The sequence below is a fragment of the Vicia villosa genome, unplaced genomic scaffold (assembly GCF_029867415.1).
Source record: "Vicia villosa cultivar HV-30 ecotype Madison, WI unplaced genomic scaffold, Vvil1.0 ctg.000321F_1_1_1, whole genome shotgun sequence".
Classification (NCBI taxonomy): domain Eukaryota; kingdom Viridiplantae; phylum Streptophyta; class Magnoliopsida; order Fabales; family Fabaceae; genus Vicia; species Vicia villosa.
Genome location: NW_026705143.1, coordinates 1 through 26,534, shown reverse-complemented (window position 1 = coordinate 26,534; position 26,534 = coordinate 1). Strand labels below are relative to the sequence as shown.

The following is a 26,534-nucleotide window of genomic DNA, read 5'->3' as shown; positions in this document are numbered from 1 at the left end:
AAGGGAGAAAATAGTGTTAAGAAAATGATGGGGGAAGAACACAAATATTGATGGTAGAGGGAGTATGTGGAGAAGATTAACAGCAACAATAACAGGGGCAAGCAGGGAAAACAACGGAATGGGGAAGATTGAAGCTTGAAAGTTGCAGAGGTACCAACACCTACGGGAAAGATGCAGTTGTTTCTGTTTTAGGGTTAGGAGGGAGAACCTAATTGAAATAATAACCAGGTTTTCACTTAAAAAACCCGACCCAGTTAAACAGCCCAAAAAAACAAGCCCTACACTATCTTTTTACGATCTTGCTCTAGAAAGCTCAATCTTGACCACGCCGTGTACGAAAAAAGATATTTCTTTGATCGTCGCACTAAAAGGCAACCCCAGCACATAAAATCTTAAGATCCAGCACTCGATCTTGACTAAACTGATCACGTATCGAATAAATCCATCATTTTACTCATTTATACTCAAAATAGGATTTAATCACTCACACTTGAACCCAACAATCTCCCTCACAAATATGAGTCTCCCACATCCTAAATCAAAATCCAACACAGGATTCAGCTCCCGCTCCCCCACCAAGCTGAATCAGGGTCGGGGCTCTGATATCATGTGAAAACTTAAAATATATTTTAAATATAAATAATGTGAAAATGTTAATTTCTTTATAAAAATTATTTAAATCTAATGAGTCTTACTATTGAAGTAAAGGTCCGAGAAAAAATTTATACTAATTGATTATCTCTCTCCAAAAATTGAGTCCATTTATTGGTTCCGTACACAGTTTATTAGAAAATAAAAATGAGCGCAAATAGGAAATTGATAAAGCACATCATATACCTAAAGTTAATCCTGGAAGGTTTGGTAACCTATGTGAAGGATCAAAGAAGACATCAAGAGATGACGAAGCCAGGTCATCAAATATAGAAACAAAATCCGGAGGGAGCAAAGGACTTCCTTTGGCAATATATATAGCCCTCATAGCATACCTGAACATGCACTTCAAATTCAGCCATAACTCTGATAATAATAATAAAAAATAAATAAAAATATTGTAGGCTTACCATGAATAGTGTTGTGCACATTTAATAAATAATTCACGAATTGTAATCAAAGCATGGGTTATCAGAACCCCATTTAGTTCTACTACCATATTTTTTATGGAAGGCACCTGAAAAAGAGGAAGATGAGAATTAAACATGAATAAATAGGTAAGTATGAGTACACGCCATGGTTATGAGGAAAATAGTCAATGAAGTATACTAAACAAACCTTAACCACACTATGAATTAAGGATCTTAGAGCCTCCTGCGATGAGCTATAGGTTGAATGTGATTCCCCAGGTATAAAATTGGCAATGATCTAAAAATTCAGGATAAATTATAAATTAGTTATTGGATATACTGTTGAATATTCTTAGAATTTAGACTTTAGGATTTTACTTCACTCCACAATACCAGCTTGTAAGGTTAGACTAAACCCACCCTATAGGAGATATACAATACATTTGCAAATAGAAATGTCTTAACATCCCATTGTAAAACTGAATAATTGTAACTGATTTTGTAGCAATGAAAAACAGTTAAACAAAATTACAAATCAAATATACTTTATCATTCTCTCTATAATATGATATGATATCAACAAGCTAGTTCGATCAATAGCGGATCTCACTCCCCCTCCGTCACCACCACGTCTGTCACATAGTGGTAGTTCTCCGTCTGAGCAGTTGAATTCTCAACTTGTCTCTGAATCCTGTTCTTTGCTTCAATTCTCTCTTGAAAAATCTCAGAAAAACTCAATGAAGATAATTTTCATCTATGGCCCTAACAAGTAGCACCATATATCAATGCACACAATCTCACCGAATTTGTTGTTTGTCCAAGAATTCCAGTGAAATACTTGCACAATGCGGATCACAACAAAGGATTGATGAATCATGTGTATCTGTCATGGAGATCCCGTGATCAGATGCTCAAATTGTGGTTACGGTCCACGCTAACAAGCAAAATATTGTCTCGCATTCTCGATTACTCTCATGCACATGAGCTATGGAACAAATTGTTCACCTACTTTCAAAAATAGACAACATCTTCGTGTTGAACTTTATGCGAACAAGCTTGAAGGTGCGAAGGTAAAAGTGTATCTTCTTCGAATTCGCAAAATTGTGGACGCTAATAGTAGGCATAGGTGGAATGTAAATAGTAGGTGTAGGAACATTATAAGAAAAAGTAGACAATGTAACATCTGCGGAGGTGGACAGCGATAATTCTTTCTGTTAAAAAGAATGTATCATTCATGAGTCTTCCTGTGTTAAAACTTAACTCTCCAACAAAAATGGGATTGTTGAGAAAAAGAATGGGCATTTGTTAAACCAAACACTAAAGTCTTCCTCACAAGTCTAAACACTATAATAGTACCTAATTCTCTATCTAAGGCATTGTCTGACAGAAAATTGAAGCAAGCCATGGACTTGGAGATGGAATCACTGGATAAGAATAATACTTAAGAATTGGTTTCTCTCTCAAATGGAAAGAAAACTATAGGGTGCAGATTGGTATGCATGTAAAATACAAGGCTAATGAATCTATTGAGGTACAAGGCAAGATCGGTTGCCGAAGGATTCACCCAAACTTAAGGAGTAGATTACTCAGAGACATTTGCTCCAGTTGCTAAAATGAATATCGTCAGTTGCTAAAGTGTGGTATCCAGATCTAATACTGAAGCAGAGTTCAGGGGAGTGGTACAAAGGATATGTGAACTAATATGACTTAAAATGATCTTAGAAAATTTGAAGAGAAAGAGTGATTAACCGGTGAGACTTTATTGTGATGAGAATAATTGTCCTATAAGACTGGTGTGATAACCAGGCAATGATACATATTACATCAAATCAAGTCTTTCATGAAAGAACAAAACACATAGAGGTAGAGTGTCACTTTTTCAGAGAGAAAGTTCAAGAAAATCTCATATCTACTTAATATGTTAGGACATGAGATCAACTAGCAGATTTGTTTACAAAGGCATTGAATAGAGTGCATAGTGATTTCATTTGTAACAAATTGAGCATGATTAATATATCTGCTTCAGTTTAAAGGGGAGTAGTAAGAGTTATAGTATAAATTATAAATTACAGTATTACATTACAAGGATTTAGTATTAGGGTTTGCCTCATTTGTCTTTCTTATGTACCTCTTTTAACCTATTAATGTAAATATAAGGGTTACTATACATAGTAGTGTATCTCATACATTATTCTTATTGCTTCTATCTTTCTAAAAACAATGTATATGACTTTCAAGTATAGTAATTAATGAAAAGTACTCAAAGTAGGAAAAACAAATTGTGGAAGGAAACCTTTATTGGATGGATTTCAAAATGATCAAAGTAAATCCGCTGACTCTCTGAGTCACTAAGAGATGTTCTCCAAAATGAAGCAAGTTTCATTAATGTCTCCTCATCAAGGTTCAAATCCATAGGCTACACAAAACAAAATGCCGAATCATATAAGAGTACGACCAATTCATGTGCGGAGCTGTTAAGTCCATACCTTAAAATTCAATAATATTAGAAAAAGCCAACATCCAACTTTACCTGAAGAAAAATTGATGAGTATCTAAATTGCTTCACATTTGAACTGGACGTGAGTATAACAAAAACAACCTTCAGTACACTATCATTTGGGTCACTGCCATCTGATTGATGTCTGCGAAGCATTGATGCAAAAGGAGCTCCAGTCCGCTTAAGCTCCAAGTTCATGTACTAGATCGATAACAAATAGGATATGATCAATAAAGTCCTTAAACGAATTATTTTCCTCGGACTTGGTATAAAAAAAGGTGAAATAAATAGTATTAATCAATCATGCTGTTGAATTAAACATGTTACCTGTATACTGAGCTGGTTATATTTCTGATGATTATTAGAAACAGTAACCATGTGAAGATTCTCAAGCTTCACGACTACAATTGGTGTAAAATCTTTGCGCTCATTTTCATCTTCCTGCTTCAAATAGAAGCTTGACAATTACAATAGAAAACAAAAACTGGAGCTTAAAAGTTAGAGAAAACAATTTATCATACCTTCTATGCTTCACTAAGAATTGAACACTAAAATATCGCATAGACCAGGAAAAATCACTCCCATTTTCCAGGGCAACACATTTTATGACACTAACTTCAAAAAATCTACTTCTGGCAGTATTTGAAATTGAGCCACTGATTTTACTATCATATTTGATTACAGATATATATGAAATTTTCCTATCAATTTTTATTACTACAAACTGAGAAATGCCCGGTAAGATCGGATGAAACAGGGAATGTCTTTTGTTCCAAACTTAGTTTTATTCAAGTTCACACAGTATACACGTTAGCAAGCATAAATTATAAACATGGAAAGTCCAACTTCAACAAAAATCAACAGATATTAGACTTTGGTGGTCAAGCACCTGACAAAAGCTAGGATACCTGTGTTACATGTTCAAGTATGTGAACCGCAAGCCGAGAAACTCTCAGTTGAAATTTTGCATACAAATCAAGAACTGCATCCTTCTTGAAACTATCAGAGAACTCACAAATTCGCAAAACTCGAGTTGGCCCTTCTGCATATATTTCATATCCCACTTTTGTGATCTCAAAGGCATCAGGCTCACTGATCTGATCTTTTGATCTTTTGTCTGAAAGTAAGCGTGTGGCCAAAACTCTTTGTTGACCAAGTTTATAAAAAGCTCTCCATGTTCTCACCTTATCCAACTTTATCTCTCGTAATTGAAGGCTATCTACAACAGAAATCAACAGCACTATTAGTTTTTCTTAAGTTTTTTTCTTTTATGATGAGCTGATTATTTATCCAAATCATGAGAGACTATTAGATTGATAGTGTAAGAATGAAAAGCCAGAGAGAAATTTAACTTATAAGAGTCTTTGTTGAGTGAGAGCCTTTGTTTATTTATATAACTCAGAAAGAAATATAGCTCATAAGAGTCTTTGTTAACATAAATAGATTGCCTTAAGAAGCTCAAGATAACTGAACCATAACTCATATAACTACATTTATTAGTAGGGTTAAGTGAGTTCAATCCAAATTTTAAGAGTTACAATAGAACACTTTATTCTTTAATTTCTTTCCTTTTTTTCTTTTCCATTCATACAACCATGATACATGTACTTATCAGCTCAATAATTTATTTCCATTTTTCTTAATTACGAATATTTACGAGAATCATTATTGTTGTAAAAGATTCCAGACGGCCGACATGGCAGATTCTAAGCCTATAGCCACTCCTATCCTTGGCAACTAAGTGGTTAATAATGCTTGTAGAGTGCACTATTCTTAGAATTTGGGCTTAGGCCCTAACTCATCAGGATAGCCTAATCCATATAAGCACTACAAAAACCATATCTCTAAGCGATATGGGATTAACCCACCTTTCAAGCCAGCACGCTAAATATGTTAGAATGTTGCAATGAGACAAACAAGGAGTCCAATAACAGACCATAGGGGTGGCCACAGCTAAGGCAAATTTTTAAAACCATCAATGTCTTAACCTCATGTATACTTAACTATTAGAGTTATATCTTAGAATATGAATAATCAGCACTATAGAATAATTAAGTCCAGCCTTAATTTAATAGAATAAGAAAAGTCTTCCTTAATTGTAGAGCTTGAATGATTCAACTCTTGAATGTTCATCTCCTCTTGTATAAATAGAGCATAATGCTCCTTTCCAATTCAGCAATAACAGAATCTGTTTCTCTCTTTTCTCTTTTAGCTTTTTCTCTCTTCTCTCTCATATCTCACTCTAATATGGTATCATAGAGCTTCGGTTCTATCCATGGCAGCGATTCCAGTAACTACAGCTCCGGCCACCCCAACATCTATGTCCTTCCAACTCAAAATCACGGAAAAACTTGATAAGAAGAATTTCCTACTTTGGCGCCAACAAGTAGATCCTTTCGTTAACGCGAACAATCTTCAAAACTACCTTTACCTTCGTGACATACCGAATCGATACCTGACTGATGAAGATCGTGCCGCTGCTCGTGAGAACCCTGCGTATCGCACCTGGATTACGCAAGATCAGTGGCTTATGACGTGGCTTCAATCCACGCTTTCACCTTCAATTCTTTCACGTGTTCTTGGATGCGTTCATTCCTACGAGCTCTGGGAACGTATTCTTGCGCATTTTCAAAAGCTTACACGTGCGAAAGCAAGACAACTACGAGCGGAACTCAGATCTACAACACTTGAAGACAAATCTGTTGGTGATTATCTGGTTCGCATCAAAGCTCTTGTTGACGCGCTTGCTTCAGTAGGAGATCCAGTTCCAGATCAGCAACACATTGATGTGATTCTTGAAGGTCTTCCTCAAGACTTTGCCTCTGTTATTTCAGTTATTGAAAGCAAGTTTGATTCAGTAGAACTTGAAGAAGTTGAAGCTCTTCTTCTTGCTCATGAGATGAGATTCAACAACTATAAGAAACACTCACAAATGGAGGTGGCTGCCTCAGTGAATCTCACTCAAGCCAATTCTCAACCTGAAACTGATAACTCGAATAACAAGAACAATGAACAAGCTGTGAATTCAACCTTTAATCCAACCTATTCAAGAGGAGGCCGTGCAGCTGGCCGTGGTGGTGGACGCGGCCGTGGGAGAGGTAGGTTCAGCAACATTCAATGTCAAGTTTGCTTCAAATATGGTCATCTTGCTGCTAACTGCTATCATAGGTTCAATCAACAATTTCAACCTAACATACCTGCTGATTTTCAAACAATGAACCTACAAAATTTCTATCCGTATCAACCATTTGGTGGACCTCAGTTTGCTCAGCCCATGGTTAACACTCGGTCACGCCCAAGCTATCAACCAAGACTTGCCCCTCTCCCTGTTCCTCAGTCACATATCACTCCCAATGCTATGATTGCTAACACAACTTCAGTTCCAAGCAGTGCCTGGTTCCCAGACTCAGGAGCTTCTTATCATGTTACCAATGCCTCTCAAAACATACAGCAAACCACACCTTTTGAAGGTCCTGATCAGATCTTCATTGGTAACGGTCAAGGTTTGCACATTCACTCTTCAGGCTCTTCTTATTTTCCTTCTCATTCTAAACCTAACACTCCATTAGCTCTTCATAATTTACTGCTTGTTCCTACTATTACAAAGAACCTGATAAGTGTCAGCAAATTCTGTCTTGATAATAGAGTTTTCTTTGAGTTTCATGCTGATATGTGCTATGTCAAATCTCAGGCTACCAATGAAATTCTGCTCCAAGGTCGTGTAGGAAGTGATGGCCTGTACCAATTTTCCCATCTTCAGCTTCTTAAGTCTCCTTCAACAAGTCAAGTCTCATGTCTCACCTTAGACTCTAATGCTCATGTTTCAAGATTTGATTCCAGCACTAGTGATAGGGTTTCAGTTTCTAATCAAAATGTATCAGCTAATAACTCATATAATTCTCAACATACTTGGCATTTACGCCTTGGTCATCCAAATTCTAATACTATGAGACTTGTTTTAGCTCAATGTAATATTCCTTATTCTAATAAAGCTGAATCTATCTTTTGTTCTGCCTGCTGTATGGGAAAGGCACATAGGCTGCACTCCCCTCAGTCACAAACTCAATATCACTCTCCTCTTGAATTAATTTTCAGTGACCTATGGGGTCCTGCCCCAGTCAAATCCTCCCAAAACTTTACCTACTACATCACCTTTGTTGATGCATACACCAGATTTACTTGGATCTATTTGCTCAAAAATAAATCTGAAGCCTTAACTATCTTTAAACAATTCAAAGTCATGGCTGAATTACAATTTGGATTTCCTATTAAATCTGTCCAAACTGATTGGGGTGGTGAATTTCGCCCATTTACAAAGTTTCTTTCTGATCTTGGCATTATTCATCGCCTAGTTTGCCCTCACACTCATCACCAAAATGGTGTAGTGGAGAGGAAGCATAGACACGTTGTTGATCTTGGTTTAACCCTCTTGAGTCATGCCTCTTTACCTCTCAAATTTTGGGATCATGCCTTTTTAACCGCTGTCTACCTAATAAATAGGTTACCAACCATGTCTCTCAATCAACATATACCATATGCTGTCCTTTTCAATCAAAATCCTAACTATAAATTCCTTAAAGTCTTTGGGTGTGCTTGTTTTCCTCTCCTTCGCCCATACAACTCTCAAAAATTTGACTTTAGATCCCACGAGTGCCTTTTTCTAGGGTACTCTACAGCTCACAAAGGTTACAAATGTCTCTCTCCAAGTGGTAGAATATTCATCTCTAAAGATGTTCTTTTCAACGAGTCCAAATTTCCTTACAATGATCTTTTTTCCTCTAATGTTTATCTCCCCTCATCAACCATTCCATCCTCCTCCTCATCTAAAGTAACCCTTAACACACAAGCTCTCCCTCATGTTTTTCCCGTTCCTACTGCTTCCACTACCTCACACTCCTCTTCTTCTTCTCAATCCAATTCCAGCCCCACACCTATTGTCTCACACTCCTCTTCTTCTTCCCAATCCAATTCCAGCCCCACACCTACTGCCTCTGGGTCAGCAACCCCTATAACACAAACAGCCAGCACTAATCCTACTCCTTCACCCTCTTCAAATGCCAACAATCAGCCTACTACTACCACTTCACTATCCTCCTCCTCTATTTATGCTCCTAGGGATCCTAACCTTCAGCCTCTCCCCACCAATACTCATCCTATGACTACTAGAACTAAATCTGGTGTACCCTTACCTCGTCTAAATCCTTCCATTTTTCTTGTCAATTCTGAGCCTAAGAGTGTTAAAACTGCTCTCCAAGATCCTAAGTGGTTTGCTGCTATGCAAGAGGAGTATGGTGCCTTGATAAGGAACAACACTTGGTCTTTGGTACCACTGCCTGCTAACAGGAAAGCAATAGGCTGCAAGTGGGTTTTTCGTGTAAAGGAAAATGCTGATGGGACAGTAAATAAGTACAAAGCTAGGCTTGTTGCTAAGGGGTTCCATCAAGTCCATGGATTTGACTTTAATGAAACTTTCTCCCCTGTTATTAAACCGGTCACAATTAGAATTATTTTGACTCTTGCTCTAACTTACAATTGGCCTTTGCAGCAGTTGGACATAAACAATGCCTTTTTGAATGGCATTCTTGAAGAGGAGGTCTATATGATGCAACCCCCTGGATTTACTGCCCCTAATTCATCTCTGGTTTGTCACTTGCACAAGGCCTTGTATGGCCTAAAACAAGCCCCGAGGCAATGGTTTGAAAGACTCAAAACCACTCTTTTATCCTTTGGCTTTCTAAACAGCAAGTGTGATACTTCACTTTTCATCTACAAGCATCACAATGCTGTCATTTATATGCTGGTTTATGTTGATGATATAATCATCACAGGAAACTCCCCTCCTCTCATCAAGCAAGTTACTCAACAATTAAATCATGTGTTTGCTCTCAAACAACTTGGTGACTTGGATTATTTTCTGGGCCTTGAGGTGAAGAAATTGTCCAATGGAAATCTCCTTCTCACTCAATCTAAGTACCTAAGGGACTTGCTAATCAAAACTGATATGGAGAATTCCAATCCAGTTGCTACTCCTATGGCATCCTCCACCAAACTCATCAAAACAGGGTCTGCTGCCTTGTCTGATGCCTCCCACTACCGGTCCATTGTAGGGGCCCTGCAGTATGCAACAATTACACGGCCAGAAATCTGCTATGCTGTTAACAAAGTATGTCAATTCATGGCACACCCCTTGGAGTCCCATTGGCTAGCTGTCAAGCGTATTTTGCGCTACCTAAAAGGAACTATCACCTCTGGTTTATTGTTCACTCCTGCCTCCACTGTTCCGTTCTCTCTGCAAGCCTATTGTGATGCTGACTGGGCTGCTGACCCAGATGATAGAAGATCCACCTCTGGGTCAGCTGTGTACTTAGGCCCTAATTTGATCTCTTGGTGGTCCAAAAAGCAAACTGTTGTTGCTCGTTCTAGTGCTGAGGCAGAGTATCGCAGCTTGGCTCACACCACAGCTGAAGTTTTATGGGTTCAAACTTTGCTAGCTGAACTAAAAATTCCCTTGACAACTCCAACCATCTATTGTGACAACCAGAGCACAGTTGCTATGGCTCATAACCCTGTTCTTCATGCAAGAACAAAGCATATGGAAATTGACCTCTTTTTTGTAAGAGAAAAGGTGATTAATAAGTCTCTCACTGTCTGCCACATTCCTGGTGTTGACCAGAAGGCTGACATCCTCACCAAGCCTCTCTCATGTTCAAGATTTATGGAGCTCAGCAGCAAGCTCAACCTGTCTGCCTCAAGTCAGCCTTTGCAGCCACCTTGAGCTTGTGGGGGAGTATTAGAGTTATATCTTAGAATATGAATAATCAGCACTATAGAATAATTAAGTCCAGCCTTAATTTAATAGAATAAGAAAAGTCTTCCTTAATTGTAGAGCTTGAATGATTCAACTCTTGAATGTTCATCTCCTCTTGTATAAATAGAGCATAATGCTCCTTTCCAATTCAGCAATAACAGAATCTGTTTCTCTCTTTTCTCTTTTAGCTTTTTCTCTCTTCTCTCTCATATCTCACTCTAATATTAACCAATTAAGTTATTCATAAATCAGGATTTTTTTGCCAAGATGTCATGAATCAAATTTTTTTTATAAAAGGCAAATCAAATTTTTTTATAAAAGCATGGCTCCATCATTATTGATGCTGAGAAGAGATTATAGAGTCTGCAACAAGATTCAAATGAGCACCATTGATGCGGACAACCAGTCTACGAGGAAGAGTTAGATCATCCCAGACATAATCAGCGCTGCCTGCAGGTCCAAGAACCTCCGGCTCTAATGAACCCTGGAAATTTCACAAATGATGTGAGGGGGAGGGAAGAAAAAGAAAATGATTATATAAAAATCCAAAACAAAGAATCGCTGTATACCTTTTGATAGTAAGTTATTGATACGTTAGGCAAACAATTTTGAATTCGGTAAGGAAGACTCAAATTTGGTGGCTTGTAGAAACTCAAAACAAGAGTAGAACCTTCTTCTACCACTTGAACAGCTGCAAATTGTATCATTCTGTTGTCTGATGCTGTATCTTCTTTTCTGAATTTCAGGAAAAAATGCCCTAGTGAAGCTAAACACACTGGCCCAGACCATCCCAATCCAGGCTCATTTGTTTGAAACTGAATATATAACAAGGAATTGTCACTGTCAACTCTGTGTTTTCTGATTAACCGCTCAAATACACTGAGCTCTTTTTTCTTGCTTAATCCTTCCTTCAGCGGCAATGACATTCTCTGTTTGCTTTCAATGGAGATAACACCTGCCACCTCATCCTTCACAGAAAGCTAAGTTAAGTACAGGTTATACAAAAAACACACTCTCTCTCTCTCTTAAACTATTATATACTTGATGCATACCTGGAAATAGTATTGGCGAACAGTAATACATTGTTCTGATTCATTACAAATAACATATCGTGGAACCAAAGTAACCGTTTGGGAGGGCACAACAATCTCTCCTAAAGAAGGACCAATAGACACTCCAAGCTTTGTTACGGATTTAATCCCAGAACCTTCTTCTTTTTTAAAGCTTATTTCTGTAAGGCCTGATAATGAACCCAAGTCTAGCAGTGCCTCAGATGTATGGTCTTCCGGCAATTTCAGTTGCACTCTTTCAGATCTGGAAACATTGAAAATAGAATAACAAGTAAACTTAGGTACCATTACAAGAAACCACAAATTTGACATATTAAACAATTAAGTTATGGACAATAACTAATCTTACTTCAAGAACCACGATCTGGTGGACTTTGGAAGCAAACATAATCCTAGCTCTGAAGGAATGTTTGAATTCAAATTTTCTAATTCAATTCTGCATATGGAGAACCAACCAATGTCAAAAATGGCCAAATATAGCATTAATAACCTATTAAATGACTAGAAATGTAGGAATCACCTGGATAGAGGCCACCTTTTTGTTGCAAGAACATAAATCGGAAAGTCTGTCTCATTCTTCATAGAATAGGATGTAAAAACAACAACCTGCAAGTAGTTCCACAGATGCACAAGATATATGAGAAACTAAACAAAAGCATGATATAGAACTTCACAACTAGATGTCAGCTCTACTCAATGAAAACAAAGGCAGACATAATAACCTCCAGCATGCCCCTGTTTCCTCGGTACAATCTCAAGGTTGCGGAAAACTTTCCTCCATCGAAGTCCAAATTTATATCAAGATGTTGGATTTCATTGTTCTGCTTCAGTAACTTCTTAACACAATCCTTACTATTTACAGGCTTGCAACTTGAATTAGAAGAAGTTAAAGTAACCGTGAAATAGATAACTGCTGGATTGGCATAAAAATCAGCTGTTGAACCACATGATATCCTTGCCTGCTTCCCAATTTTCTCATATCCAACCAGATTCAGCTGATCTTAACCGAAATCAAAATTAAACATATCCAACCAGATTCAGCTGATCTTAACCGAAATCAAAATTAAAAGTTAATGTAGTGTAAAAAATATATATAAGCCAAAACATGCATTTCTTTACCTGTTTCACTTAAAAGGACGTCTATGTCAGAGTGCAATAAGTTTGTCAACCGTACAGTAGGAAGAATATGTATTTCTTTCTGCTCCAGCAATGAAACTTTTGAATTCCCATTTTTTAACACAGCAGCAGACTTTTCAGGTTGTGCAACAGGAATATCTTTAGCAATTGTCTGAATGAGAAAATGCATATCGGACACGCATAAACCCTCAGACATGAGTTTGCAATGCACAGTGCTAAAGGAACATTTAACAGATTTTACAAATAACGCCTTGCGAACTTTGTAGTTTAATTTTTCAAATACTCCAGTTAGACGGACAGCTTTCCCACCTTTAATATAATCCGACCATTCCAGCGAAAGAGATGTTTCAGAGTTACTAAATTCCTCAGTCATTTTAGGTCTACATGCAAATAAGAAGTTACCTGAAAATTAACCATTAAATCAAATTAACTCGGTATAAAGGTCAATTGATTCAACAAAGTCTTCCAAAACATTAAATCAAATTAACTCGGTATAAAGGTCAATTGATTCAACAAAGTGTTCGAAAAACAAAACAGAATGAAATATATTTGTTGTAAATAATTAATTTTACTACTGTTATTTTTAGTATTATTAGTAATTCATGTTTGGACCTTTAGTAAGGCCCATTAGGTCTGGATACTCTATTTAAAGAGATTAGTGCTTGTATATTCATTATCACAAAGTAATATTCGGATTTAACAATATTATAGAGAAAAATAGGCTGCATATTTGTTTAAAATTGAGGTTGTGGTGGGCTTAGTTTTTATTATTTAAAAGTGATATTAATGGGGTCTAGGTTTGTGGGGTTCGAATGGATTTTGGTTTGAAGATGAAGATTGAGGTGGGTTTCTCGAGCTTGGTCCTTGTCTTCCAGAAATCATCTGCTGTTGCTTTTGTTCCTCTTGTTCCAGAATCACCTGTTTCTACATCTGAGTCACTTGTTCCTGCTCAAGTTCCCCCTTTACCCTCTAAATCTCCTATTTTTGTTAATGTCCCTCCTTTGGCCTCTAGTACATTCAGCACCCGTATCAGAAGTAGTGAGGACAAAGGCCAGTGAGCCAACATTGGTGTACCAAAGAAGATACTCAAAACAAAACATTGGCACCTGTATCAGAAGCAGTGAAGACAAAGACCAGTGACCCAACATTGGTGTACCAAAGAAGATACTCAAAACAAGACATTTTATATCTCAGAGGAAGTATAAGTATGTGCTTGATCTTTTGCATGAGAGACAAACTTGGATGCAAATCTGCAAGTGTCCCTATTAAGAAAAATCACATAATGAGCGTCGATGACAAGTGCTAAGGTTGACGAAGTTCAATATCGGAGACTAGAAGGTAAGTTGATCTACTTAGCCAACACAAGAGCAGACTTGGCATATGTTTTTGGCATTGAAAATCAGTTCATGCATGATCCAAGAGCCAGACACTTTTGGGTTGTAGATCGTGTTCTGCAGTATCTCAGACACTTATGGGTTGTAGATTGTGTTCTGTAGTATCTCAGTCACTCCTAAGAGAAGGCTGGTGTGAGTTTGAGTATGGAGGCTCATGTTTACAGACAGATCATATTTGTTGCTTTTCTTAATATACTGATTGTGTTTATATACTTCCTAATTTGAGCTTGGCATATTTGGGGTATTATGGATGTTTGTTGTTTTGAATATTGAGATAGTAAAATAATTTAGTCTTTAATATTTTTTTCTTTGATTTTAATGACTTTTTAATTCAGTATCAATGGTTGACATTCTGTTATTTATTGATTTATTGTACAAAAAGTGTGAGTAACAAGTATGGGCATGGGTACCCACCTAAGTGGGTTCGGGTACTAAAGTTGTTACCGGCGCAGATACAGATCTGAGTGCGGATATTTTCTCAACTATGGGTATGGGAATGGATATTGCCACCCAATCGGCCGAAGCATTGGACCGACTCTTATCATCACTAAAATAGGAGACAAGGATGGAGAGGGTCATTCTAATCCCCGTGTTCATTTCAGCATTCAATTAGAATTCCAAATCTTATGATTCTTTTTTCTGTCTTCCGTTTCAATTCTCTGGTTCCTAACAATGTGATAGGAACCGACCGGTACCAAAGTACAAACTGTTTATAATCAACAACTGATAAATAAACCAACCTCTAGGATTTAGAGAGCCTAGTCTCTCCCAAACCAACCAATATACCAAATACCTGATCCCTTCCTTTTCCCTTTCACCCTATATTTATAATTCTAACTACCTAAAGCAGTTACAAAGCAGTTACATAGCAATTACTGCACACACAACATTTAATAATAAATAAATAAACTACCTAATATGCCTATTACTAACAATACTCCCCCCCTAAACTATCACCTTGTCCTCAAGGTGAAGATGAAGGATAACATAAGTGTCCGCCAGGGTCCCATAACTTGAAGCAGAGTGATAGAGCAAGGCGTGAAACATAATAACTTATGCCTGGATCATACACTCTGTTTTGAGTGGTCTGTTTGATCCAAAAACATAGCATGACAGCAGTAGGCATCAGCAGTGCCGGTTTTATCAAACCAGAGGATAATCCACCCTTAACCAAGGACTCGTCTGGACCTGGTTGCTTTGGCGGCGGTGACGGCGCTAGGTTGTCCAACTTGAGTGAAGCCCTGCTTTCTCCGATAGTTGTTCTAGATAGTCTTTTCCTCTATTCATACACCATTCTGTGGTCATGCTCATCAAAGTGTCTGTTGATACCAAAAAATTTGCAAAAGTCTGTTTTTGTCACTTGTTGCTTTTCGACGGTGACATTCACGAGAGAATTTCGGCCATCTTCTACATTTGCAATTTCTACGACCTTTTCCTCATTTCTTTCTTCCATTATATGAATGAGAGCGGAATTTCCTTGGTTTGTTTCTTCTTGTTGAAGGTTGAATGTGTGATGCATCGACGACTCCGATTCCAATTCAGGTTCCTCTTCTTCATAGGATATAGGAAGGAGGTCTCTATACTCTGGCTTAAAATGCCAAAGTAGCGCAACCGGAAACGTTTGCAAATTCACTTGTAAATGGCATCGACTCCACCACTGCCACCATTTGAGAGCATGGTTTCTCAAGGCTTTCACTGCCTCAGACAACTTCTCACTTTTTGGTGTTCCCACAACATCAAAATGCTTCTCAATACAAATCAACCACCAATAGGCATCTTCGCTGCCGTCAAATTGTGGCATGTCCATTTTCCCCTATTGTGATTTTTCTTGCTTCGGATCAGAACTGCTCTGATACCAGTTGATAGGAACCGGTACCAAAGTACAAACTGTTTATAATCAACAACTGATAAATAAACCAACCTCTAGGATTTAGAGAGCCTAGTCTCTCCCAAACCAACCAATATACCAAATACCTGATCCCTTCCTTTTCCCTTTCACCCTATATTTATAATTCTAACTACCTAAAGCAGTTACAAAGCAGTTACATAGCAATTACTGCACACACAACATTTAATAATAAATAAATAAACTACCTAATATGCCTATTACTAACACAATGTCCCTAGCATCATTTCTGTAATATCTAGCTAGTTAGAAAGAAACTTAATCTTAGGCATCATTCTAAATTATAGTAAAATTACATGTATAGAAACCAGGAATAACATTAAAAAAGATGATTGGAATTACTTTAGAGAAATACTCTCAGCTTTTTGTTATTTATAACTAAAGAATGCGTTCAAATCAATAATCAAATCTCTTGAATATAGGGATGAATAAATTAATAAAACTAATCTAATAGAAATTTTCTCATCAGAATAGAGATTTTCTCAACGGAGTATAACTTAAATCTATACATATCTTAACAGCATGTATGGAAACCAGGAATAACACTGAAATAGTATTTAAGTAATTTGAATGGCAAAGATGAAAATCTGTGGTGTTATTAATAAGGACAGAAATCATTCATCTTTCACAAAGGAAACCACAATGATATGTAACAGAATTAGAGTTGGTCTAATTCATCCCTCCCTGCAAAACCAACTTGAAAGATGAAGAGTGTCCCCCTATATAAAACTCTTTGTAGGCTCTATCTTTAGCCAATGCGGGTGGGACTTGGATTTTTTCCAATACGCCCCCCTTACGCCCAGCACTACTGGCTTGGTGCGTGTATATAAACGATGGATAACCCGAATTGTCGATATATGTGACTTGGTTTTTCCATACAGCCTCTTATACCCAGCACTATTGGTCTTGGTGTGCATATATGAATGGTGGGTCGCCCGAATTGATAGGCTCTTCATACCATAGTAGAATCAAAGTTTGGCCTAACTCATCCCTATAAAACAGGCTTGTAAGGTGAGAGATGTCACTCTACATAAACCTTTTGTAGGCTCGATCTTTAACTAATGTGGGACTTGGGTGGTTTTTCCCAATAATATGAAACAATATAACTTTTAAACCTATCAAAGGTTCACACTGTGAATAGTAGAGAATAGAGAAAATAGTGTGAAATGAAAAGGAATAGCAGTGTATAAAAGGGTAAGCAGATGAAAGTGTATACCAACACTTAAGGACATTAGAGCCCTCTTTACTCCCCCAGAGAAGTTTATTGCATCAAATATAGCCATAGAATCATCTATACAATCTCCTGGTTTTAACAACACAGATGCAAACTCATCTTCCAATGGAGCAGGTCGCTGGAATTGAAGTTCCATTGAAAATCCAGTTTCATTATGTATTTTAATCAACGGAGAAACCACAAATGACAGGCCAACCTGATTTAAACAAAAAGAAAAAAAAACATGGCTTATACATGGAGATGAGGAAATCTATCTCTGACTTAAATTACACTAACACTCAAACAAAGGCATGTATAATTATTTTTACTTTCATTAGTTTATAACATTATATATGATTACTTATCATAATTATTTATTTCTTACAGTATTTAATTCTTTAATTGATTATACTCCTTTATTAACCCAATTTCAAATTTGCAAAAAATATGTGCTAAATGGAAAAGAATTATTTGCAGATACCTCTGAATCTCTAGAAATGTTAACCACAAGCATTGGCCCAGGAAATGTTCTTGAACCTGTTAAATGAATAATGAATATGATAAGGACAGCCTTCATAATTGCGAAATCCCAAGATGGCGACCCAAATATAAAGAGCATCCAACAACTTCAACCACTCAGTTTCTCATGACATGGCTAAGAAACTGCATAGTATTAGATGAATATGAAATATCGTTTTTACCAATCATTCTTCTTCAAGATCAAATAAACACCCTTCTATTGAATGTGACATATATGGTTCAAGAAGATACAGTATCAAATACCAATACCGATACTTCCCTGAAGTACTACTTAAGAAATGCAATTCATTCATATACCTTGGAGGCTAGAAACAACATCAGGAAGGAGGAAAAGAGAAAAATAATATTAATTCCGACAAGGAGCCCATAGTAACAAACTATCTTTAAATACTTAAAATGTAGAGAGCATTTAGTGAATTTCAGGTTGCACTGGCCAATGGACAAAAAAAACAAATAATGCATGGAAAGAAAGTAGTTAAGACCTTCTCTTGACATGATTTGGGCTTTCCAAGCAAGAGTCTGTGTTTGTGGAAGTAAGAGACGAATAGGAGAAGTTGCAAAGGAACCACCATCCGCAAGTTGGATAGAAACAGATATTGCAGTTTCTAAATCTTGAACTTTGAAATCACAGAGCCTCCTGTCACATGACAGGCACAAATTAAAAATCATAGAAAAAAAAAAAAAAAAAAGGTATTCAACATTAGCCATTAGAATTTTGATCTCGGGTAACAACATGAATGAGCAGTAACTCAATTAGAGGATTGGGGCTCAAACTAGAAGAGGGGGGACAAAAGAGAAAGGAAATATGAGATCCTTTGAAAACCACCTCAGTTCTCATAACATTAGTCAAATACAAAATATGACGCAAGTTTATCAAAACCTACCATCAAATAAAATATCAACCTAGATGAAGTAAAAGTTAAGATCTTGGATCAAACACTCAAATTTACAACCAAATGATTGTGAAATATTTTTCATTAGAAAAGTCTACCCTCTATCTATGATATATGATCAAGGACCAAAAATAAATTTATCTAATATTCAATTATGTGCCATATACATGGCCATGAATAACAACTGCAAACCTTAATAAAATGGAGGCAGACTGTTTTCTGGGAATTGTTACTTGTTGCTGATCGAAGTGAAAAAGAAGATTCAACCCTGACTGATTCTCCACCTGCCAAGTAGCATAATTAGTTGATCCAATGGAACCAATTATACCATTAATTCAGTGGTGCTCAAAAATATAACTTTCTAGGCATTAAGCAGAGAAACTACAGACCAAAGAGAAGCTAAAACAAAAATGTGGTTGAGCAAACATCAAGTAAGTCCTCTTGTTTCTTTCTAATGGTGAGAATAATAATATATACATGCACTAGATCAACAACCTTGCAGAAATTAGCCAGAATCACAGAATTTTGTAGTGAATAAGGACCGGATAATTTCAATTCCCCAATCATGAAGAGAAGCACGTCCAACGAATTTTCATTCAGTGATATGTCCAACTGCCCAGATGATTCAGAAATTTCAGAAAATAGCAATATAGTTGTTTAAATAAAGAGGAGATACATAAAATCAGATGTAACTCTAAAAACCTCTTTTATTCTGCAGAAGAAATTAGTAGGCACTGCACGAGATGCATATTCTGAAAGCTGGGCCTGAACATTAGATCGGTAAAAAATGCTAATTTCAACGGGATGGAGAACTTCTCCCCTGAAATTCAAAAAATCAAATATTATGAATGTAGTTCAAATAAAACGTGAATGGTAAAAAGGAAGTTTATAATTTAAATGGGAATTTAGAATAACCATAAGTTTCTTTGAGCATCAAAATAATTTATTGATGCACTTGAAGTGCTTATGACCCTAGATTTTGTTGCCAATATCTGTACAGTAAGTTGTGTATCGTTGAGGGATAAGCAAATGAGAGGGAAGAGATCTTCGGTATCAGAAAGTTCGTGAACAATATTCAAGGAAATTTTTTCAATTTTAATATCAATACAAGGAAGTTTTCCACCCCGTGAAGATGTACTTTCTTCATCAGTCGGCAAACAAATTTGCATAGCCCTTCTAGGATAGCTAGCAGTCATGGAAACATCATAAGTAACAGAAAGATCATTGAAAACTTTGAACTTGATTGGACTCCCAGGCTTCTTGACAAACTCCAGAGTACCATCAACGAAAGCAATAGCAGAGCTATTCATTTTGTTCTCAAGGTAGAAAGCTCTCTTCTCCGATTGATTGAAAGCCTCCAAGTCGGCTACTCCTTCATAACTTTCAGCCTCGGGAGGATAAACTCTCCAGAGTGCACATCCTCCATCATTAGTACATGAGATGTCAACAAAACATGATCCTGGTCGATAATTCAATCTCAATGGTACACCCATATCATTCTTAGCAAACAATGATACGAGGGAAACCCATAAAACGGTAGACGTCCATCCCTTTTGGAAGCAGTGTTTGACCTGCGGAAATGCCTTTGTTGTTACATTTGCGAGATACACATTATGACATCATAAAAACTATATAGAAATTGTATTTTTGTGTAATGCTTGTTTCTAGACAGAGCACACCTTGTTTGTATCATAACAGAAATAGAAAACATTTACAATTAATGCAAAATAAGAATAACTGATATGACAACTAGCGAATCATACTCCCTTTAAGCTTGTGACAACAAAACAATTCGTCACAAAACTTGAAACTAAGTCTGACAATTGTTAGCCTAGTGTGAGGCATAACCAACATAAGTCACCACCAGGTTGATCATCATTGACGAGAAAAGAAGACGCCATTTATGATCCATTTGTGGGAAAAGAGTCACACCGGGTTGATCGTTGGTCGGAAGAAAAGGCACCAATAATATTACCTATATGTGGGAGAGAGAGACACCTCCGGAATGATCATCGGTGGGAAGAGAAGTCACCACAATAAAATCCACGAATGAGAAAAGAAGGCATGAAAATCAAACAAAACCAAAAAATATCAAGACCAGATCTCTGTGTTTGTGCACCAAAACCAAACACCAAGACCGGATCTGAAACCAGTGGGCCGAGGCGACACCTGAAAGGAAGATGCACGTGGTAGTGATGGTCTGAAGATCGGCCATAATGCGGGCTTGAGATGGCTGGCGACGGCGATCTCTTGGGGGTAGGATGGTCTTGAAGAGGCGGTCATAGTGGTGTGGTCAGTTGCTTGAAAGCCCCGTCAGAGTAGACGGTGAAGGACAGCTATATGTGGCAAAAAATTGAAAAAACTGAAAGGTGGTGCTGACAGCAGCAGCAGCAGTGAAGCACAGAGACAGGTCACAGAACTTACTCTGATAGACTGATACCATGTAGAAATTGTATTTTTGTGCAATGTTTTTGTTTAGACATAGCACACCTTGTTTGTATTTATAAGAAATGGAAATCATTTACAGGTAATGCAAATTAAGCATAATTAATATGACAACTAGCAAATCATAAACTAAAAACCACCAGTATTTCCATCAGATAGAATTAAGATGATGGAAATCTTAGCTCAAGAACAAAGCAGGGAAAGAGCCAACCACTTATCTTTTGGCACACCGTCTACTCAATCAAACTAGATGAAGTTAACACAAATTTCACATCATATCAACATCTTGTACATTAACCCCTGCCAAATACAAGCAGCACTATATATTTGATTGTGCCAAATAAAATATAATAGCAATGTAGAATTATAAAGCCCATTGCCCTGCTAAGGCCCTAAACAATTATACTGTTTTTATAAAATCAGATAATCAAGAGCTTGATGAGAACATCAAGAATCAGCAGATCTGCCAAATTTGCAGCAATTAACAGGAAGAGCCAATTATTGAACAAAGATAAAGAAATATATATATATATATATATATATATATATATATATATATATATATATATATATATATATATATATATATATATATATATATATATATATATATGCTACACTACTTTCATACCCTGAAAAGAGCCCTTTCTCCTGCAAGAGAGTAATGAATGGCACCACCTATACTGAATGAATTTTCTTCACCGTCAACTGTAAAATACATATGTTGGTTTACATCTTGAATAGCAACAATTGCACCTACACAAGATCGTTGCTAATTAAAACAGTAATTTCCCAAAAGGTTATAAACAAATGTAATTGAGCTTTTAGTCTGAGTACCATCAGGAACGATTGCTTCAAAACTATTCTCAACTTGGCTACTAGACCAATGATTTTTCTCCGATGCTTCTGTTGTGTTGTGGCTGGATATCCCAGAAAATGAGGAGGCCATTGACAAAATCGTCTAGCATATTGGCAAATTGAAATAAAAAGTCAGAACAAATGTGTTAGAAAATGATAAAATGTTTTAAAATATTTTGATATTACGTTAAGAGTATCTTAGTTTATAACTCCTTAGACCAGTTTATAATGTTAGAGTATCTTAGATTATCTCCTAGGATTGGTTTACATATTACTTAAGTTATTTTATGAATTGTTTCCTAAACTCTCTAATTATAGTCATTTTGTTTCAATTAACTATCAAGTTTATTATACCATGTTACACTCTAATCATATTTCTTCTCAATTTATCTAAAATCTATAACTTCAACAAAATGTAGCATTGCAGTATACGCAACAAAAGAAAATTTAATAATGCAAGACAGCCAAATTTGATTCTAAAATATTAGCGAGAGCAGCAGCAGGGACAAATAATAACTAAGCAATACAAGAAATTTATAACAGGAAGAAATCTCACCTGGATTTCATATACAGAAAGAGTCATATCGAAACCTGACAGACAACCATTACCAAACCAATACCCCAAAAAATGCAAAGAATCATTATCCGGCTTCTCTAATGATATGGAAGCTCTTAAATTTTTTAAAATTTGGTTCTGATGACATAATTGAACTGGAGTAGGGTCTTTTGAAGAACTTGCATCACCATCGGAGTTCAATTCATCGAAGTTTTGAAATCCTGAAAAAGGATCTGCTGACGCAAGGTGAGATGACAAACCTTTGGATGTCACAGAAGAAAAATGAGGAATTATCATTTCTTTTTCCACTCTCTCATGGATAACTTGTGAGAGGATTAATAAACGAGAAAGCTCAATTGTCAACTTCATCCCAGTAGTTCTCAATTCAAATGTTAGACGGATGTCAACCTCCAGTACAATTTCTTGGATACCACCTACAGTAGTGAGTTACATATTTAATAAAAAATATCCCAAGTTACACTTCAAAATTAGCAAATAGTTAATTACCAGATTCGTTTTCAAGTGCTAAAACGAGAGCAAAGTGAGACAAAGATATGTCAAATGCATCTGGCAATTCACTTTCAGCTTGTTGAGATGTGCCAACAGTCCCTTGATCAATATCAATATTACATCTCTCCCTGCCATCTTCTGTCAAATTGATGCTTTTATCATGTTGCTGTGCAACAGAAGTGAGATTGCCGATATAATGAAGATATAAAGAATAGTTATCAATGGCCATTGGCAAAGATGATGTTTCAAGAACAATGACTCCACCCTGCCCAGCAATATTAGTAATTCAGTAGAATAAGATAAATTTTAAAACCTGAATACTATTATTAACAGATAAAATCTTTGAAATTCAATTTGTGACAAAAGGCTCAAAACAAAGATGCGGAAACATGTCTGAGATTATCATGTCCTCACTGGCTTCTCAAATTATTACCTGAATCTCCCAGAATATCATATTAAAGTCTCCACCAATAGAAATCAAAGACAGAAGCTTATTCACTTTATGTGCTCGAAGTAGATCACTTTTCATCGAGCATCTTCCGATGAAAATATTGCATACTGCAACATTCATTACTAACCAATGACTTTCTGAATCTTGCATGCTAATATTTGTAGGAGGCGCCATTTTATTAACAATGAGGGGAGACTGGTTATTAGACCTTTCAAAGACAGACAAATTGGTTTCCTGTACCAAGTGAGATGTACTACCTTCAGAACTACCAAATGTTTTGATCCCATTTTCTGAAGATGGAGTATTTTGAACAAGACCCAAGCATAAAGTAAATCTGCCACCAGAAAGAGAGATTTCGTGCAAACAATTAACAGATTGCAATAACAAACTTTGAAGTACAATATTTTCATGATTGTTTCCAATTGAGTTCTGGTATTCAAAAATAGAAGACATGATTCCAGATAAATCGATAAGGAAATCCATTTTCGCTTCTTCACAAGATATTACCGTAATTGCCTGTTGAATAGAAATCCATATTCCACAGTCAGGTAACGTTTTCATAGCCTTTCTGTTACCAGTTAAAATGTCAAACTTTCTGGTATTACGCTCTAGATTATCATTTGTCCTAGAATTGTGAAGAATAACATCCACTGAATTGAATCTGCAGGTCCCATCAATAAAAAATGGGAATATGTCATTTGTTTGTATACCTCCCGGTATAATTGCTCCATTGCTATCAGGTACTGCAAAAAATGCCTCCCATTTCATGATTTCAGGATGTGTGCAATCAACGTCTTCAAAGCTTCTAAACAGATAAGAAACCACAGAAGAAAATTTTGCAATTGCCTGTCATCAAGGAAAAAGTTTGTTTAGTCATGACCTGGTAACATACAACATACACTAACAGAAGTGCATTTATGAGACAAGCTCTTGCACACGCAGGGGGGAAATAAAATTAACATGTAGAAGAATCATGTCCAAGCTTGTTACAACTTGGCATTGAACATAGCTTGTGCCTCCTTTTCCACCACATCCATTTCTGCCCCCGCTTTCGTGAACTCCAGAAGAAAATATTACCATTAAAATACGTATGCCAATATTTTATGGAAATTGATTCTGAGATAAGATGTTTTAAGAAGGTTCTAGCAGTTTTCTCCCCCCTCTTGTGTAAACAATGAAGCACATGTTTGTTAGTTTTCAGCACATGGCAAAATGCCAGCTGCATCAGCATAATTAACTCTAAGTCAGTTAGAGCTAAGTGTAGGATTAGGAACCCTTGGGTGTGAGATAAGTAAGGACTCGTATAAAGTCTTGGATTCAGTTGAATCTTATCGTTTTTGTAACAATATTCTTCAGATATATGAAAGATGGATTACATTTTCTCCCAATTTCTTTCCCCTTAACACTGATGAAACTGATTCTGAAATTGTTGTTGCGGTCCAAGGGATTGAGGTCGTGATAAGTTGCATGAGGAGGTGCAGATTGTGCAGAGTTATTTGCAAAAGAATGAAGGCCCGGCGTTTTCTGCAGCATATTGTTGCAACAAATTTTCATATATCTCTCAAGTTGTGCTTAACTTTTTTTTATTTGTGAAGACTCGCTTTTAGGGTTCGTTTGGTTCAACGGAGGGGAGGGGAGAAATTTTAATAAAGGGGAGGGGAATGGAAGGGAGGTGTTTTAATTAAATGTATGTTTTGTTCAAAAGAGGGAGAGGGAAGGGAGGGAGAATTTTTAATCAAAAATATGTTTGGTTTACAAGGGGAGGGGAGGGATTTTAAAACTAACTTACCTTTTAACCCTTAAAATATTATAACACTTATGCTAAATAAAATAAAAGTGATATTCACAAATATATATATATATATATATATATATATATATATATATATATATATATATATATATATATATATATATATATATATATATATATATATATATTGTCAATTCATAAACAACATAGATGATAAAACACAAAATATTTAATATTTCAAATACTCTAAAATATATTAAAACATAAATAAAGTATTGATAAATTTCGTACAATAATTATATAATCCATTATCAGATGAATCATTTTATCATTTTGATGATCCATCTAATCCTATAAAATATTTATAAAATTAAATTCTAAATAATATAATATAGTTCATATACTACAATTATATATAAATATGTAATACAACACAACAACTTAAAAAACAAAATAATAAATGAAAATGAACAAAAATAAAACACGTGAAAAAATAAAGAAAGTTGAGTCAGCATATAAATAAAAACAATGGAGTTGCCGTAAAGAAATGGAGGAATTCTAATATGGGGACAAAAATTAACGTATAATATTTATTAAGAACAACTTAGAATTTTAATAAAAAAGTGAAGGTAATTTTGTCAATATAACAAAAATAGATTTTATCATAACTTAAATTGATTACTATTCCAGGAGGGAATATGATTATTTTCAATCTCCTCTCCTCCCCTCATAAAAAATTGAACCAAACATCCCTCTCCTCCCCTTCTTTCCCCTCCAAAAACCCCCAACCAAACGGACCCTTATAGTGACTAAGTAATAATAAAATTGAAACTCATGAGCTAGACCAACTAAAACAACATCAAGGTTATAGAAAGAGAAAAAGGTTATAGAAAGAGAAAAGTAGTATGAATAACCAATAAGATACACTACAAACAATGTGTAATGACCCTCATACTTATATTAATAGGTTAAAAGGGTAATACATAACAAATGACCAAGCCCATTTAGTTAATACTAAGTCCAAGTAATATATTATGATATGACAATTAATATTACCCCTCAATCTGGAGGATATATATTAATCATGTCTAGCTTGTTACAAATGAAATCACTTCGCACCTTATTCAATGCCTTCGTAAACAAATTTGCTAGTTGATTTCATGTCCGAACATAGGAAGTAGATATGAGATTTTCTTGAACCTTCTCTTTGATAAAGTGACAGTTTTTATAGTGACAATCTACCTTAATGTGTTTTGTTCTTTCATAAATACTGGATTTGATGTAATATATATGGAGACTTGTTATCATGCCACAATTTCATAGGACAATCATTCGCAAATGTCATCTCATCCAAGATTTATCTTACCCATATTAGTTCACTAGTTTGTGTCATAGCCCTGTACTCTCCTTTTGCACTTGATCTTGCTACCACATTTTGTTTC

At 36.1% G+C, this 26,534-nt stretch overlaps 1 pseudogene; it reads right to left on the bottom strand.

Moving 5' to 3' along the window:
* Positions 1-25,097, bottom strand: part of LOC131626786 (uncharacterized) — a 30,569-nt pseudogene extending 5,472 nt beyond the window's left edge.
* Between the last annotated feature and the right edge of the window lie 1,437 nt (positions 25,098-26,534).